Source organism: Acipenser ruthenus, chromosome 17 (assembly GCF_902713425.1).
Source record: "Acipenser ruthenus chromosome 17, fAciRut3.2 maternal haplotype, whole genome shotgun sequence".
NCBI classification, from domain to species: domain Eukaryota; kingdom Metazoa; phylum Chordata; class Actinopteri; order Acipenseriformes; family Acipenseridae; genus Acipenser; species Acipenser ruthenus.
This window is the reverse complement of record NC_081205.1, coordinates 25,400,283-25,418,118: the sequence shown is the minus strand read 5'-3', so window position 1 is coordinate 25,418,118 and position 17,836 is coordinate 25,400,283. Positions and strand designations below refer to the sequence as shown.

The window sequence follows — 17,836 nt, the reverse complement described above, 5'->3', positions numbered from 1 at the left end:
TGTGAAAGAAGGTTTCTTGTACAAGTTTGCTTAGTTGTTATTTTACACCATAATCTTTGATACACTTACACATGCGTTCGGATCTTGTATAGCCTTGTGTAAATGCAGATTTCGTGTTTTGTATTGGAGACAGAGTGAATTTGTAATCCAGATTCATCTGGTAGGCTAAACTTGTAAAGATTAATATTTGAGAACAAAAAAAATACAATCCAAAAACTTGAATGTAATTAAACATAAAACAACCATTCATTAAAATCTGAGGAAACCATTACTTAAAAAGAATACATTGTACCGTCTGAATTGGAATAATATTTATTTTAACCACTAGGGGTGCACAATTTCTTCCCCCTGAAACAGAAAGGTAGTCAATGAGAAAAAATAACTGGCACACACCTCTAGCCCCAGATTACAAAAATTCCACCTTGCTCAGGTGTCCCAAAATTAAAATATCTTGGAGTCTTTACTAAACATTCCAAATATCCATGGGTGCTTAGACAGTAAAAGATTATGATAAGGAACAGGAATGTCATTGGATAATAAACAGCAAACAAATTGTTATGCAAATTCAAAGGACATAAAGTAACTCAAAGTATTATTTCCACTGAGAGTTTTATGTTAGTTTAGTAGCTGTTTAGTATCTTCAGCATTTTAAACAATTCTGATGTTGCAACAAAAATCAAACGCCAGATCATTTACCAGTACATTCATGTATTATATAGATATAATGTATTAGAATATGCAGTACATTAATGTATTATATAGATATAATGTATTAGAATGTACAGTACATTCATGTATTATATAGATATAATGTATTAGAATGTACAGTACATTCATGTATTATATAGATATAATGTATTAGAATGTACAGTTCATTCATGTATTATATATTGATAATGTATTAGAATGTACAGTACATTCATGTATTATATAGATATAATGTATTAGAATGTACAGTACATTCATGTATTATATAGATATAATGTATTAGAATGTACAGTTCATTCATGTATTATATATTGATAATGTATTTGAATGTGCAGAACATTCATGTATTAGATATAATGTATTTGAATATGCAGAACATTCATGTATTAGATAGATATAATGTATTTGAATATGCAGAACATTCATGTATTATATAGGTATAATGTATTTGAATGTGCAGAACATTCATGTATTAGATAGATATAATGTATTTGAATATGCAGAACATTCATGTATTAGATAGATATAATGTATCTGAATATGCAGAACATTCATGTATTAGATAGATATAATGTATTTGAATATGCAGAACATTCATGTATTAGATACCTAGTCTGTTCTTACTATAGTTCTTGTTTTCATTAACAATTATTTTCTAGATTTGTTTCAAATCCATGAATGAAGTGAATGTCTATTATTTCACAACAGGATTAAGTGGGTCTTTTTTAAACTAAACAGACGGGAAAGGTCACACACCTTAATTTGATGTCACTTATATTACATTAACTGTTAATAAGCTTATTCACAGCCGACGCTGAACTAATTAAAATGTATGGAGACAAATTGTAGTGTGTACGAGCTTCTAATAGTGTCCACTGGGGAACGCAGGTGTTTAGATCAGCTTAAAAATCATAAACTCCCTCCCCACAGAGAGCTCCCTTTTCACAAGTCGACAGGCTTTTATTCCTGGCTGTTAAGGCTTCCTCGGACAGGAAATTCTTTACGTGATTGGTCTTTACAAGTGGTAGCAGGTTTAAACTCAGGGTCAGGGGGTCATTTGTGGATGACCATGTGAATTACCTTTGCAGGCTCATTTCTTTTCACACCATGTTAACAAGAACAGTTATTACTTTACAAGTATCCTTGGGAAGAGGTTTATTGGCCAATGTTAAAAAATGATTGCTGAACATTCCTGAAAGCCATCCAAACAGGCTGTAGTAAAAGAGGGAGAAGATGTCTTTTTGAGATGTCAGCAAGGTTTTTTAGCTAAAAGGTCCTTATGAATTTAGTAAGTTCAAAAACGGTACTATGTAAATACACCAGTTTCACATTTATCTTTTACTGTTATATTTAATTTGATATTGTATGTACCTGGAGCACTGGTGGATTGGCTATTTAACTTAAATGAAGGGGCATTGTCAACACCCTAATAAAGGATAGTAGATATCCTAGTGGTATATTCACATATAAAAAGGGTTGTTGGGATACAGAGGCGCAGAACTCCTTTACTGTTACTTATTCAGTCATAGCCTGCTAAATTTACCACAAGTTCAATGATTTTTGGTGAAACTGTTTGAGAACACTGTAATTCTGTTCAAATAAGTTTCTTGAAAATCAAAAATGTATTGTACTTGCACTTTATATTTGCATCAAGTTAAATTAAAATAGCATAGAGCTATTTCATAGCTTTGAATGGCATGTGGTTAATTATTTGCTACACATTTTTTTTTTAATCCTGGGCAAATACTATTAGTCCAGTTAAATTGGTGTAATTTATCTCTATAATCTCAGGATCTAGCGCAGACAATTGAGGTACAGATTTACAGTGGTTGTGCTTTCAAAGAATCAGCTACTGGGCCTTCTACATTACTAACATAAACAATTGCTGCTATGCTTTCATTGCTTCAAATATAAATGAGTCTTTATTCAGCCACTTTGCTTTTGCTCTTGTGTGGCCTAGCTACTCTATAAAGAAGCTCATAGTACACTGTGTGACAAAGAAAATAAAGACAAGCGATAGCGTACACTTTATAAGAAGGCAGCCAAGTTATGGGGGCATTTGAGGCACTTGTCTTGTAAACGGCCAATTTAATGTATTTGTTGATAACAAAATTGTTAACGTCAACCAAATCTGTATTGCTTTTAGTTCCATGTATATTTGAAAAAAAATATGTCATTTTTAAACCTCTCAGGACTGCAGGTCATACTTGTAAAGGCGTAGAAAAATAGTAAATGATAGAGCATTGGCAAGCATGTTATTTGAGACAGAGCATGCTAAATTACTCGTACTGGTCTGGTATGAACATAGGAAATGATGGTAAATGTTTATATACAGTAGCAATGTTCAGGTACCATCTTTATTTGGTGACCATCATAAAATTTAAAAGCTTTGACTTCCAGGAGTATCCGATTCCCAAGTATGATATTGGTGCCACAGGCATTTACAGTAAAGATGCTTACCAATCTGACAACAGTCAGGAGTGTGTCTGTCCTGTCTTTCTATGGGCTGTGTCAGATCTGTAAATGATAAAGATTGAATGGAACTGGTATAGCCAAGCTTTTCATCATTGAAAAGCTTGGATATACCAGTCTTGGAGCTCCACAAGTCAGAACCAGCATGACCACAACCTAACAAGTGTCTGAGAAATCACGTGGCTCTGTTTTAAGACTTCCCCCATACCTGGCTGGCACCGCAGAGACTTCAGCCCCGGAGAAGCTTGGCAGCCCAAGAAAGAGGACCGTGACAACAACAGTGATACGAAAAACATACAGACAGCCAGTATCCACACTTACTGAACTATTGTCACAGGTGACTATCACTGTAGTGTGTGGGGTGTTTTGTTTTTCTTTTACACTTTATTGATAATTGTTCTTTTTGTCGCATTATTAACTTTGTATATTTTGCACAGTCTTTCCTTTGAGATTATTATTGTTTATGTATGGATATTTTCTTTATTGTTTGCAGTGTTTACCCACTTGTAGTGGAGATTTGATTTTGTATTATTAGTATTAGTTGTCATTTTCGTTTTTGTGCATGAGTAAGGGATTGTGATTAGTCCCCATTGCTCCAAGGACCCACCATCAGCCGCTAGGTGCATTCAATAGAGACGCTCTTACCATCATTGACAGCCCTATAAAAGGAGAACCAAAACTCACCAGAGGGGAAAGCGTGCGTTGCTGGTGGTGCCTGGAGACTGGATGGACAGGAAGTTGGCCATTTTGGGGAACAGGAGCAGGAGCAGGAACAGGAGCAGGAGCAGGAGCAGGAGCAGCAGCAGCAGCAGCAGCAGCAAGACAACACCACACCACACACAGAGACTGAGTTGTAGAGAGTTGCAGTCTGGTGAAATGGTTCTGAGTTGAAGGAACAAAGGGAAGGATTATGGATATTCACTTACAAGATAAGTCAACAGTATAACGCTGCATGTAGAGAATATTAAATGTCGATTATTGTTGGACTGCATCTAAAAGTGTGGTTGCATGACCTCAGCCATCAGCTGTGTACACAGGAGGTCCAAAAGACGCAGGTACTCACACACTGCCACTTATGAGGGACGTGCCAATATTAATGAGCTATGTGTTTTGGATCTGTTTCAAAGGCACCCGCATTGTTGACATCGCTGCTACGGAGTGAAAGGCATGACCCGGGAGATTGAATACCAGCAGTACAACACACACCCGAACTGCGAGGCCCTACTCTGCGTTAAGTACAAGTGGCTGTGTCGGAAGACAATTCGTAGAGCAGGGAGGGAGAAAGCGGGGTGGCGCTTGGAGTGGGAAGTGCTGTTCATATCCTCTTTTTCTACAGGAACTACAGTGCGGTGTCGTGAGGGTGCGAAGGTGGCAGAAGATATTGTTGTGTCTGTGAATGTATCCACCAGGGCCTAGAGGAGATCAAGCAGGACGTTTCCATTATGTTATAACTACCTTCATCATACCAGCGATATAAACAGCACAGAGCATACAGCGAACGGTTTACAGGATTGGATCTCGAGGCCCCCAAGGGCCCAGGTGATATTGATATATAATTTTGCCACATGAAGAGGAGAGACTGAGTATGCTACCATGTGACAGATAGAGGTGAGGATTTGCTTTTTAGGTTTTTTAGGGGTTTAGTTAGGTTTTAGCACTTTTAGTGTTTCCTTGTCTATCTGTGAAATGTGTCTATGTTATATTTACCTGTCTGAATACCAACTGTTGAAATTTACTTACCTGTTGTGGACATGGTGTCTTTTTGTGTTTACATGTAAAGCCTCTAATTTCCCTTTGGAACGCCTACTTTTCCCAGAACACTATGCAAATGAAGGAGAGGGGGAGGGGCGGTCAGATTTATATTAGCCATGCTGATGGCCCACTTAGATTCTTGTGCCGTGAAAGTCCCAAAAAATACTGTTTACATGAGCAGAGAACAGTTTCACGAGAGAGAATCCACATGTCCTCATGTGTGACCTAACTCGTTATTAAAGATCTGATTTGCTGATGGATAGTGCCTGTTTTTTTAATACTTTGTCTTTGTGTTGTCATCCACACTGCTTTTCACACATCGTCTATGTATGTGTGTGGGGGGTATATCTTTATTAATAATAAACTGGGCCAAATCCGAGGGGTCGTTCAACAGGAGTTTGGGCTATTGAAAGAGAGGTGGCAGATACTAGTGAAGCATACCGAAGTGAACCATGAGTTTGTTCCCCAAATTAATACTGCCTGCTGTATCCTGCACAATCTGTGCCAGGACCGTAAGGAGGTGTTCAGACAAGCAGAGGAACAGCTACCTCAGCCTCCAGCAAGAATTGCACAACAGTGATATGAAGAGGGTCCTGCTATTAGAGATGCACAGCTGTCTTTATTTTTGTAATCCGACGGTGTACTTTTATTTAGTATCCCTTTTTGTTTCATTAGCTTATTTTGTATCTCTTTATACCAAATATAGCATCCTCATTTGCGCTGTACTTGTATGACTGCTTCTGCTAAATAAAGAATTGGAATATTGAGTAGTATTGTTGATTCCCGAGAAATAAGTCACAGAAATTCCACACCGTATTTTATTTTGAGAGTGGGTTAAACAATTTTCGTGTTGTGCATTGTATCAAGCTGCCTCATCATATCCTCTTCCCTTATGGATATTAACACCTGAGTCTCTTCATCGGTCTAACGGACACAAATGGAGGATAGACACGGGTTTTGCTCAGACATAACTAGGAGAAATTGCATGGGAGTATAGTTATACGCATTTAAACATAGTACTTAGCAGTACTTTACAATAAAGTCGTTTTGACAGTTGTTTGGAAAGCTATTTGCAAGTTTATTCTGAAGTACTGTGCAGTAGCTGTATCCACCTGAATTCACAAACCCACGATGCAGTTTATCAAACATTCTTAGTAATAGTTTTAAACAGAAACTTGAACATTGTAAATACAAGACTTGAACAAGCTAATTAACATTTTCACGAGAAACTCGTGTTTACATGTGTACGTGGGCGTTGATTTCATGAGCATTTACAGGAATCTCACAAGAAATTGAGACTTTCATGGTAAAATACTGAGACCTTTTTTGGGACATTTTCACAAGCTTTCCCTGCCAAGTTTCACGCACATTGTCCATTCTCGTGAAACAAACCAACATGTAAACTGGCCTAATGTTAGTAAAGGAACTGATATTGTGGGCCCAAGGTGGCACAACTGGCAAGTTCATTAACACTTCAAGGTGTTCAAATGTATCCAGTGAGTCTTCAAGATTTCAAACCACACCTGTCAGCTTGTGTAGGATCCTCATGTTGTTAGTTTATACCTTTCCTTTGTTATTTTTTTACTAACTTGTATGTAACTGACATGCATTACTGATTTAAGTCTGGTAATACATCATAAAAACCCTCAAGACATATGTTTTATCTGTGACCTCAGTATAAATGTACTGTGTTCATTCTTCATATCACTCAACAGTATTTCTACAAGGCCCAAAAAGTATGCCTTGAACAAATGATAGACAAGACTCCCCCCCCCCCCCCGCTCCGCTCCACCCCGCCCCACCCCGCCCTTTTGCCCCAGGCACGTTTGTGGGGTTTTGAACCAGAGCAAAAGAGAGAAGCTGTCTCTTGTTTTATTGAATACCTAGTAGTCGAAGATAATTTCACTCAAACCAGAGTCCACTATAAAGCAACCATGCTCTTTGACGCCTATTTGTTTTCACAACATGGTGTGGGTTCCTACTGTCAGATGTGTTTAAAGTTTTATTTGGTATTCAGACCAGACCTGATGTGTCTATTTCCTACATGTCTGCCAAAAGATTAAAACCTCCCAAATAGTGTAAAGCAATAGGACTTTAATGTTAAAATATTATCGCAAACATATATTATCTTTTCAGGTATGTGGTAACCCTTACCACATCCTTCAGTATTGCAATGGAAATGTCCTTACTAATGGGCAGTGGTGCCACAAGGGGAGCTGCTATGGTAAAAGCCATTGGTAGCATGATACTCCTGTGGTAACGTTTTTAAGTTTCATCAATGCACACTAGCAATACATTGGCTTTGCAAGGGTGTGTTACACTGGTATTATAATGGTATATCAATGGTATTATAATAAAATGACCAGAATAGTTAATCAGTGTAAAACAAATCTTGTTTTATAAACCAGAGTGATAGAAATCCTTGGCTTATTATGTAAAACATAAACTATACTATGTGTACAGTATATAGTGTACAATAACCAAATATATTGCTGTCCATAGGAACCCCCTAAAAAGAGGTGCTGTCAGTTGAAAGAGGCTTTGAATGGGAGAAAAAAAAGGTTTTCCAAAAGGCTGTGAGGATAAAAGCACTGGAAGGTAAAGTGATCAGCCCAAAGTTATACCATGTCAAAGGCTGACCTGCAATTCAATGCATGTATTTTCTGGTTTTGTTGGCTCAAACTTCCAGGCTACACTTCCATCTGACATGTTTAAGATGTTTTACAAGTACAAAGAATAAGAATAATTTACACAGTGTTATATTTTTTATTGATCTAAACGATGGTGGATCTAAATACTGCCACTGTTTGAGGATGAAACTTCTGGAACTCAAACATCCAACAGTGCAGGTTTTTCTCTTTAGTTTATTTCTGCCTTTTAAAACAGAAGTGATATTCATATTTAGTGATTTAAATAAAAGCGGTATTTGTCCAGTAGACACCAGTGTGTATTATAGAGGCAGCCCTTGACAACATAATAATTTCATGTTGACATAATGATTTTAATTAATACATACAAGAGCTAGGCTTCTCCTTTAGTAACCAGGCAAGGCTTCATTTATTGCTTTAACGCTATGATGAAAAGTAGTCCTGTATTTTCTTAGCAGAAGGTACTAAATATTTGCTTAGTGTTTAAACTGACTATGTGGACAGGTGAGCAAATTGAAAACGTTTGATATTTACCTGAGGGCAGGAGAGCATTTTCGGTTTTCAGAAAACGCCTTTAATCTTTTGATGCAAATAATGGGTCGTGCTGTGTTTTGATAGAAATTTTAGTTTTGTTGTAGTTGTTAAGAACGCGAAGTAGACCCAAAACCCCTTATTATGAAAAAAACAAAAAGAGAGTTTTTTTTAGACTATGAGCAACCTAAGATGAATGAATGATAACTTAGTGAAAGGACGAAAGCACACCACATTATGAATGCTTAGAGATTTAACTCATGGCTTTTGATTGCTACCAGACTTTCAACATTAAGTAAACATAACTAAACTCCTTTATTGTTCACATAACTTTCGCCAAACCAACTGATACGCCAGCCTATTGTGCTGCCCCTTTTTGTATGAGAAAAGGCTTTCCTCCAGCTACTGTTTTCAGAGTGTTTTATGACCTGTGATTTTTAACAGATTCAGCTACCAGCAACTTCAAAGAAAATTACTTTTGTGTAGCCTTCCCTGACATAAAATTCAAAATACGGTTTTACAATGTTTTACAGTTCTTTCTAAGAGTGAAACCAATTCCGGTTGTCAAATGGTCACCAGTTGCTATAAAGATAGTCACTTGTTATCTGATATGCATTTCTCTAATTTCAGTATATGAATCAGACAAAAAAAAACAGTAACAAAACTGTTTTTAACTATTATACTATTTATTTTTCTGATATACAGTATATATATATATATATATATATATATATATATATATATATATATATATATATATATATTTTAATTACTTTTGGAGTAAATGACTTTGAAAATGAGCTACAGACCTGCTGTGATTTAATTCACCATTCTGATGGGTAAACACAAAATGATCTTTGTAAAATGTGACATTCAGGTCAGTAACAAAAAAAAAACAGAACTGTGTTAAGCTGTGGTGTAATCCTTCCTTGTCCGGTCAAGACACTTTGACCCCGGCCTCTCTCATGGGTCAAGGAGGATTTAGTGCCCAATTCCATTTATTTTTTCTTGGGGGAGGGGGGGGGGGGGATTCATGCATCAAATAGATACAATGCAATATTTATTCCATTAGAACACTATTTGTTGTGTTAATGCAATGCAAAATAGTTGAGTATCAGTAGTTTTATTTATAGTAAAAGCACCCTACCGCCCCAAATTACTGTACTAGTGTTGAAGCAGCAAACGTATTGATCTTGTCTAGATCTGAACCATGGAGGTGGCGGTGTTAGTACTGAGCTCCAGCCAGCTTGACCCTTATTAAAACACATCTAAGAAAAATTGTGAGGGCTAGTGTTGAATGAGGAGCAGGTTTATGCCAATTTAAAAAAAAACAGATAAGCATAATATTACTATAGTTAAAGCAAGACTATACAAAGTACACAACAATATTTAGATTTAATAATGTGCTCTGGTAATGTAAAACAGTGCCTGTATGAACTACGTTGTATCCAACCTTTTCTAATTGATCATTATCACGCAATGAACTACTACAGAACACATGACTTTTTTGGTATATATTTATTTGATCTTTCTGGTAATTATGCTTCTCCATTGCTTAAAAAGATTTTGAAATTATCATAATTTAACCTAAGAATTGAGAAGTAATGAAAGAGTTGGACCCAGTCTACCCACACCACCAATTAGCAATCAATGTAACTCTAATCTGCTTTTCGCTTTAATTTATAGTAAGGATTAGGCTGAATAGAATGTACTCATGAATTTAAAGACTGTACTTATAAACTAAAAGTATGGTAAAAACAAAAACAAATCTGTGATCACTAATTGTAAATATACTATTTTATTGGATTGGCACTTTAGTATGTTATTAACTGTGGTATATTAGCAGATTTTGCCAATTGTTGTAGTGTAATTACCAAAATCAGGGATGGGAGGTTAATTATTATTATTTTGGTACTATACATTTTAGCTGTTTTCTTTTTGTTATTATAACTATTTGTTTGGAGGGAATACTTGCATTATGTTTGAGAAGATGACTTCAAGTTATTTAAACTGTCAATTGCAAATTGCTCCTTTATGTAAATGTTACTTTATTTGTATTTTCTTTTTCTGTTTTTGTGTTTATTTCTTTTCTTCCTTTCTATACGCCTGACCAGGGACTGCCAAAGACAATGAGCTCAAAGCTAAATCTGGGTGCAATACATCTTATGACTGTCAGAAATGTAAAAAAATTGTATGATGTCCCTATCAAATAAATACATAAAACATAAATACATCTGTGGATGAACCGCTTCGTATATACTGGACAGAAGTCATTGCCAGAATTGGAGTGATGCGTCCAAGAGAGAGAGAGAGAGAAAAAAAGGAGGGGTATCTGTTCTGGTTTCTTGTCCTGGGGCCCATGATTCCTGAATCCGGCCTTGTATATATATATATATATATATATATATATATATATATATATATATATATATATATATATATATATAATTGCTGGATTGAACCTGATTGAAATGTCAAACTGTAAACAAACTATATATCACTTTAACACAAATTTTCTTTCAGAGTCAGTAAATCTACTGTACATATATACCTTCTATTATAATACTGTGTACTAGCTGACCTCAGTTGTTAATGTTTTGCAACTGACAAAGAAACATTTATTTAATGGCATCCTTAAATGTATTTAGTGTTCGATATAGTCATATAATCATATTAATAACATTTAATACATGGAAATCAAAAGATAGGCATACAGTCAAATATGAAACATGAACAGAGAACCTCATCTGTGTGTTTTGACCAGATATCAGACTCTGCTTTCTGTTTACTTTAGCCCTTCTTTAAACTATTGATCTAAACATGTAGAGATAAGTGTTTGATTTGACATCTCAGGTCAATTGTAAACGAGTATGGTGTCTGGTGCTTCATGTGTGTCATCACAAATATCTTTCTGTTGCTGCAGTGTTTGGAGGCATGTTTGCCGTTGTTTACTCAGTGATTTCTTTGCTGGTAAGCAAACTTTGGGCCTGAACCAACAACCATCTAAATCCCAAACCCAACTACATAAAATGTTGTTTCCTGTCTACCTTAGCAACTGTCTGGATAGCCACCATGTGTAACAAAAAAAAAATATTTTATTGCAGCATGTTAACAGCACAGTAACGAGTCTTAAAAACTGGTAAAGTGTAGCCAAGCATGGTTAAACAATGGTAAATGCACATTTTCCTCAGCAAACTTTTATATGGGAACAATAAGATGTTCTTTATAGAGAGTATTCCATACTGATTTTACAAACCACGTAGATTTTTTGTATTTACTCTTGACACCTTGCAATAAGATTATTTCCGACATAAAGTTTAAATGTTATGAATGTTGTCTTCAAGTCTCAGGCTGTCATTCTGAATAGTTGCAGTACAAGTTGATACACTTTTAAGTGCAATGTAGCTCTCTGCCTTGCAGCCTTCCCACCAGCTTTGTAGTACAGGGGGAGAGAAGCACAATCTACTATCTCGGACAGTGGACCTCTGTCTCCGTGTTTGAGCTGCCTGCTTCAAGACCCATCATTATTAAGTAACTCTGTCAGTGACTGAGCTTGGGAGCAATATGAGAATAGTAACCACAGCCCTAAACTTGTGTTTAGTTACTGTCAGTCTGTGTTAGACTGATTGTCTTTTGTAACAGTGCCTGGCTGTAATAATTAATGAAGAATGTGGGACAACAACAAAAAAAAAAAAACCTGGGGACAATCCAAGTTTATAATAGATCTCTGTCCAAATTATTGGTAAAAATCAAAGCTGGAATTCAGGGATGAACTTTCAAACCATCTAAAAAAAAAAAGGCCCAACAACTCCTGAATCTTGAGTTCTTGAACTATGCTTGAGAATTTTAGCCACACAAATTCACTAAAGTAATTGGAAAAGTGCGGTCTAAATATAGTATATAATGCTAAGATTCAACGACCCAGGCTGTGTTAGACTTAGATAATAAGAGCAGAATCTGTTTACCATTGTAACTGCATAGCTAAATGTTCAAAGAATAGCCAAAGCATGGAATAACATAGTAAACACAGAATCCAGCAGTGGTAATAGGGGTACTATTAGATGATAATATTGTAGAAAGACATAACAGATCCACTTATTATTCTTCCATTCATGTATAATGCATGCATTGCCTTAATTAATACATGAAATATGTTACATCACTACCAGTAAATACTTTATTAAGGTATTTTAGAACCACTCCCACCCCCCATTTTTTTAATGAAATTGATGTTCCCTTCCATATGCTGATATGTTTGGTCAAGTGCAGCTTTCCTTTCTGCCTGATGTACAGAGAGGACCAACACAGACCACCTGGCTGCAATTAGAGCCTTTACTCAAGCCTAGCTCCCATTGCCTGTTCCAGGCTTCTTGGAAGCAAAACTAAAAGATAAATAAATGAGTTCAGTGCATTAGTGATTATACTGAAGAGCCGTAAGTGGCACTGATTCAAGGCTTCTGCCAGGAAAAGCAAATGCTCCACAGAAACGGCACTTTTATCAACGCACATTGCGGAGTCCCACAAATGGCTGTGGAGGAGGCTACATTCGTGATCAGCAGCAAGTCCTGTTGCTGGATTAACAGTCTTGGGTCAATGAAAATGCTTAAAAGCGTTGCGTATTTCAACCATTTGTGGCGCCTGCTTTAGATTAATAAAATATGAATTTGTACCCATTCAAGTCAGCCTTGTTCTTCTCCTATCTGCTTCATCTCTGGCTAACACTTCCTTAGGCACACAGCACATGATGGAATACACTGAGCATTCGCATGTGGGTAGAGGGTATGATGCTCTACACCAGGGATGGACAACTCTGACCAGACCTGGGTTTTGTTCTTAATTATTTACATGGACCAAGAAAGACAGGTCCGAAAGCAGATCATTATTTCTATATTCCTGTTAACACTGGTGTAGAAAGGCCCTCCAGGGCTGTGTTGGACGGTTTGGCTATTCTCTAGCAATACCACACAGATAAACACTGCAACAAGATACACACTGTGGCTCACTCGCACCAGGACGACACGGATATCAGTGGTTTGTAATATCATAGTCACATTAATAAAACATCAGGACGATCATTGATATAACTGGGATAATATCCTTGAAGGATAAGCACCAACCCTTCTTTTTTCATTTGGTCCACTTATTAAATAAATCTTTTCCCATGGCAAAATCCAACAACGTTAAACTTATTTCCAAATATATATATATATATATATATATATATATATATATATATATATATATATATATATATATATATATTTACAACAGCATATGAACACCAAAACAGTACATTACAGAAACATTTCTGAATTATATTTCAAGGTCAACTCATAAACTCATACAATGAGACATTCTGAGAAGATTTAATTCTCTTCAGACTCTCCACAAAGTTCTTTTCATTTCACATTAAACCCAATCCCCACAGAATTTATCTGCAGCAAATTTGGGGCATAATAGCACTTTATCACCTTTTAATAATAACAGGTATTTCAAGCATGGTTCAGTATGTGCACACACTCTTCGGGGCAGTGACACAAGATTCTCTTTCAAATCTTGTTGCTAGGTTAGATCAGTCAGAAAATATTCTTGCACTGTTGAAACACACAGACGTTTATTTGGTTGAGTACACACACACACACACATAAATAAATAAAGTACATACAGTATATATATATAGAGAGAGAGAGACACACACACACAAACACACACACCTGTATGCATAACTTGAGAACTACAGAATAAACCCTGCACATTTTTTAAAAACTTTGTATCATACTTAGCATGTCATTGGTTTGGTGGATGGCCTCTCCATGGGGAACACTCCATAGCAACAACATGTACCTTTCTTTTACTGAGAAGCATCCGTCCCTGACTCCATCACCTGCCCAGCAGCAGGGTGTCCTGGGAATGTCCCCAGGCTTGTCTTGGGCCTTCCCTCATGCCAATGATTAATGAAGTAGCCTTTCAGAGGTTACAGTCTAGGAGACTGGTCTCTAATATCACGAGATAAACCTTGGGCTATGTCCAAAAACAAAGAAGTTCATATTCAAATATTTATTAAACTCCCAATTAGTGAAAGGTATGTTTTGGGCTTGTTTTGGTAAAGGAATAAATTAATAAATGAATTTAAATAAAGATGTCTCACTCCTGTGTCTCAGAGCGTCATCATTAGCCCACTTTATTTTAATCTTAAGCAAATCTGTTAAATAAAGGATGTTCAAGCAGTTGCTGAAAATGTTCTGCAATATTTTGCAGTATAGTTTACTTGAGCATTACAGTACATTGCAGAAACAAAGTAGATCATTTTACATTATATATCACTTTTCTTTTTTATTTCGCAATTAAAATGGTTTGTATTCATTACTATCATTACTATCAATTGTGTTTGATGTTGACAAACTCAAACAAGCCTACCGTTTCACATTTGAGTTCCTTTATTTCAGTTTATGGTTTAAGGTTGTTAGTATTAGTCCCCAGTGCTTGGCTTGACAAACGATAAGATCTCTGTGCACTGAATGTGGTTTTTCTGGACAAGAACAGAAAGCTCTAGACATGGCATGTCCTGTTATTGTAAGGGGTCACATTTACCAAGGAAACACAAGCAACAAGTAATGGCAGTGTTCACTCTATATTGAGCTGACACTTAAAATTGGCACATTTCAATGGTTTACAGACTGTGGCCAAAAAGTCATATTTAAAAAAAAATAAAGGTATTCTGAAAAGATACATTTAGAAAAGAATTACAGTTCAGTTGAGTGTTTGCCTCTTACACAGACAATGACAAAATACAAATAATGGGCTTCTCAATTAGAAGCAGCAGGCTATCGCGGGTCATCACTTACTCTTCTATAAGACAGTCAGTTTAGTTCTAAATCGTTCCTCCTCCTAGAATAGGTATGCTGATGTATCACAGATCATGTCAGCAGGAAGAGAAAGACACAGCACACAAAAGAGCTGTTCATAACTAATAATCTCCTGTGCTTTAAAACAGTAATAATCGTGATATTTTTCACAGCCTTTCAAATTATCCAGAACATTGCTTTTGTTTCTTGTGGCAATGTGCCCCGCCCGTGTGTATATTATGTGTTGTATGTTGCGTGCGTGTGTTAATGTTGGTGTATAGTCATTGGTACACGGGATATAAACGGGTCTGTGTTTCACGTGTATTTAAAAATGTAGATTTGTATTTAGGCACGAGGAGGGCACAAATCACTTCACGTGCTGGTTAAATGTAATATGTGAGCACGGGGTTGCACAGAATTAATTCACGTGCTGGGATTCAAGTGAATAATTAATTAGTAATTGAATCCCAGCACAACAGTATATATAGATGCACATTTCTTTCACTCGGGGTTGGGTGTTCGAGAGTGGAGAACGGGTGAGAGAGAAGGAGAAATAAGTTTAAATATCAATTGCTATTACGTGCTGGTAGGACCAGCACGATAATTGTTTATTTAAAACTCACCGTGTTTGTTTGTGTGTCTGTCCGTGCACTGTATAGTCAGTTTTGTTTGTCTCTTTATTTTGGCGTGAAGTGCCGTGTCCTGTTTTGTGTTCAAACCTTTTATTTTCTGTGCTGTTTATTAAATGCTGAGCGAAACCATTCGCTCAGCTCCACCAAACCACACATCTCTGTCTGTTTATTTCCTGCTTCTGGTCTGACGCCACCCACTCCGGCCGTCTTTGTGACATTTCTCTATATGTTTTGTTATTGTAGCAGTCTTTCCAACCCACCTGGGTGCCTTTTCTCCTTTTTGTTCTTTTCTGCAGGCAAACAACAGATGTGATAATGCTGGAAAGGTGTACTTCATTCAGATTGAGAGCACAAAGTCTTAAAGGATGAAACTTACAAATGGAGGTCTCAAGAGAGTCTGAAAATATTAGCAAGAAACTGTGAAAGCATGAAGATGACAAGTTTTAACAAACATTTATCTGATGCTCTGTTCCAGAACAGAGACGTTAAGGGATGGTGTTGACACAATGGATACGCACTTTCCACTTAAAAGCTTTCAAAGTCTTAAAAATCAGTATATACAAAAGATAAAGTTTGCATATCTTTGATGTCAGATGTCCTTCCTTAAACCTGAGCCAACTGAAAAAATAAATAAATAAATGAACACCAATAACAATACTGCAACCTTTCTCCTTCATACAGCCACTAATCTGTGAAAGTGAGGTTTTAGCAAGACTTTGTTAGGCATGTTGTTAAAACTATCAGAATTTCCGCTCATGCTCGTAAGGGATTAGGGGCTTGAGGCATGATAGTTCACTTGTACTTGAAAAGCAAACAAACAATAAAAGAATTTCCATGTATAAAGCAGCTGGGCGATCTTCCCTCTCATGCTGTAGTCACGCAGGTTCCTAACCACAATCTATTTGCAGCCAACATCAATCCACACTTTTGATTGTTACTGTACACCTGTATGTAATTTCTGAAGTTCACCCACCTCTAGCAAACTCCATTTACAAACTGTACTGATCAAAAAAAAAAAAAAAGGTCAGGTAAGGGATTTCCTCACTGTGAAATAAAAAAATGTGCTGCAAAGCGCTTCAAAAGTAAACATGAAACATGGGCAGCTGAGAAATCAATTTAGCTGAACAATCTTCCATGTAATGACTGCTAGTTATCCATTTATGTCATGTCCATCTGCCTGAGCACAGCATTTGAGCTGCTTTCTGTGACATTCTACCATTGATTTTCTCCATTAAACTGCATCACAAGAAATTATAAAAATATATATATATATATATTCCCAGCTCCTGTAACAACTACTCAGAGGTAGCTATTAAATTAAATAAAGGTATCATTGTGCCATCCAAATGCTCTTAAGGTTTTTTGGGGTTTTTTTTCTTTTAGTTTTGTATAGCCTGCAGTTGTTTGCTATACCACTGTAACATGTATGTCAATTCATGTTCACATTTCTGAAGGTCAATTCACTGGTGACTGAAACAATATGCAAGGCTGTAAGTGCATGGGTCTCCCATTATTCTCCAATATAATTGTGAGGGAAAGGGATACTTTATACCATAACCTGTTCCTAATATTTAATTTCTTACATGTTTAATATTGTGTGTTTTGCACGATTCTCTATTGTTGTTTCTGTTCATTATTTCATTATTAACTATTCAAACAAAAATGACTACTGAAAAGACTCCTCAAGGCTGATTGTGGAGTGAGGTGAGGACCATATTAGTGTTGCATTGTGCACTGAAGACCATAGGTGAAGCATAGTGCACAAGCCTGTGCAACCATGGTTTAAACAGATAGCAAATTCAATATTAGGAAAATGTTGATGTTATAAAGTATCTTTTTAAGTTAATACTAAAAGATCCTGTGTTACAGATAACAGGACCCAACCTCATGGAACGCATAGAGCAGGAGTGTAAAGCTCAGATGAGGGGTTATAACTGATAACATAGAAAGTGAATGTGCTTCATTTGAGGGAAAATAGAGTGTACTGTTAAGAAAATGAAAATATTTAAAGGTAAAAAAAGGTAAATAAGTGAATGGGGATTATGCAAAATAAGATAATAAAACAAGTTAATAATATTAGGCCTAAAGGCAAAGGTTGTTTAGAAAAACTGACTGACTATATATATATTTAAACTCCTTAAATGATGGAAGAATAAGAGTAGGTCCTGTATGATCACATCTACAATTTCTTTTTAAAAGGGTGTTGCCCTCGGAGATGCAAAATCTTAACTGAATTGAAAGCATAGTA

At 36.3% G+C, this 17,836-nt stretch overlaps 1 long non-coding RNA gene across 1 annotated transcript; it reads left to right on the top strand.

Moving 5' to 3' along the window:
• Nucleotides 1–4,009: 4,009 nt before the first annotated feature.
• On the top strand, nt 4,010–11,668 carry LOC131697971 (uncharacterized). The gene is made up of 3 exons (XR_009307587.1): nt 4,010–4,788; nt 7,435–7,530; nt 11,532–11,668. It is a non-coding gene; the product is annotated as an uncharacterized LOC131697971 (long non-coding RNA).
• The last annotated feature ends 6,168 nt before the right edge of the window (nt 11,669–17,836 follow it).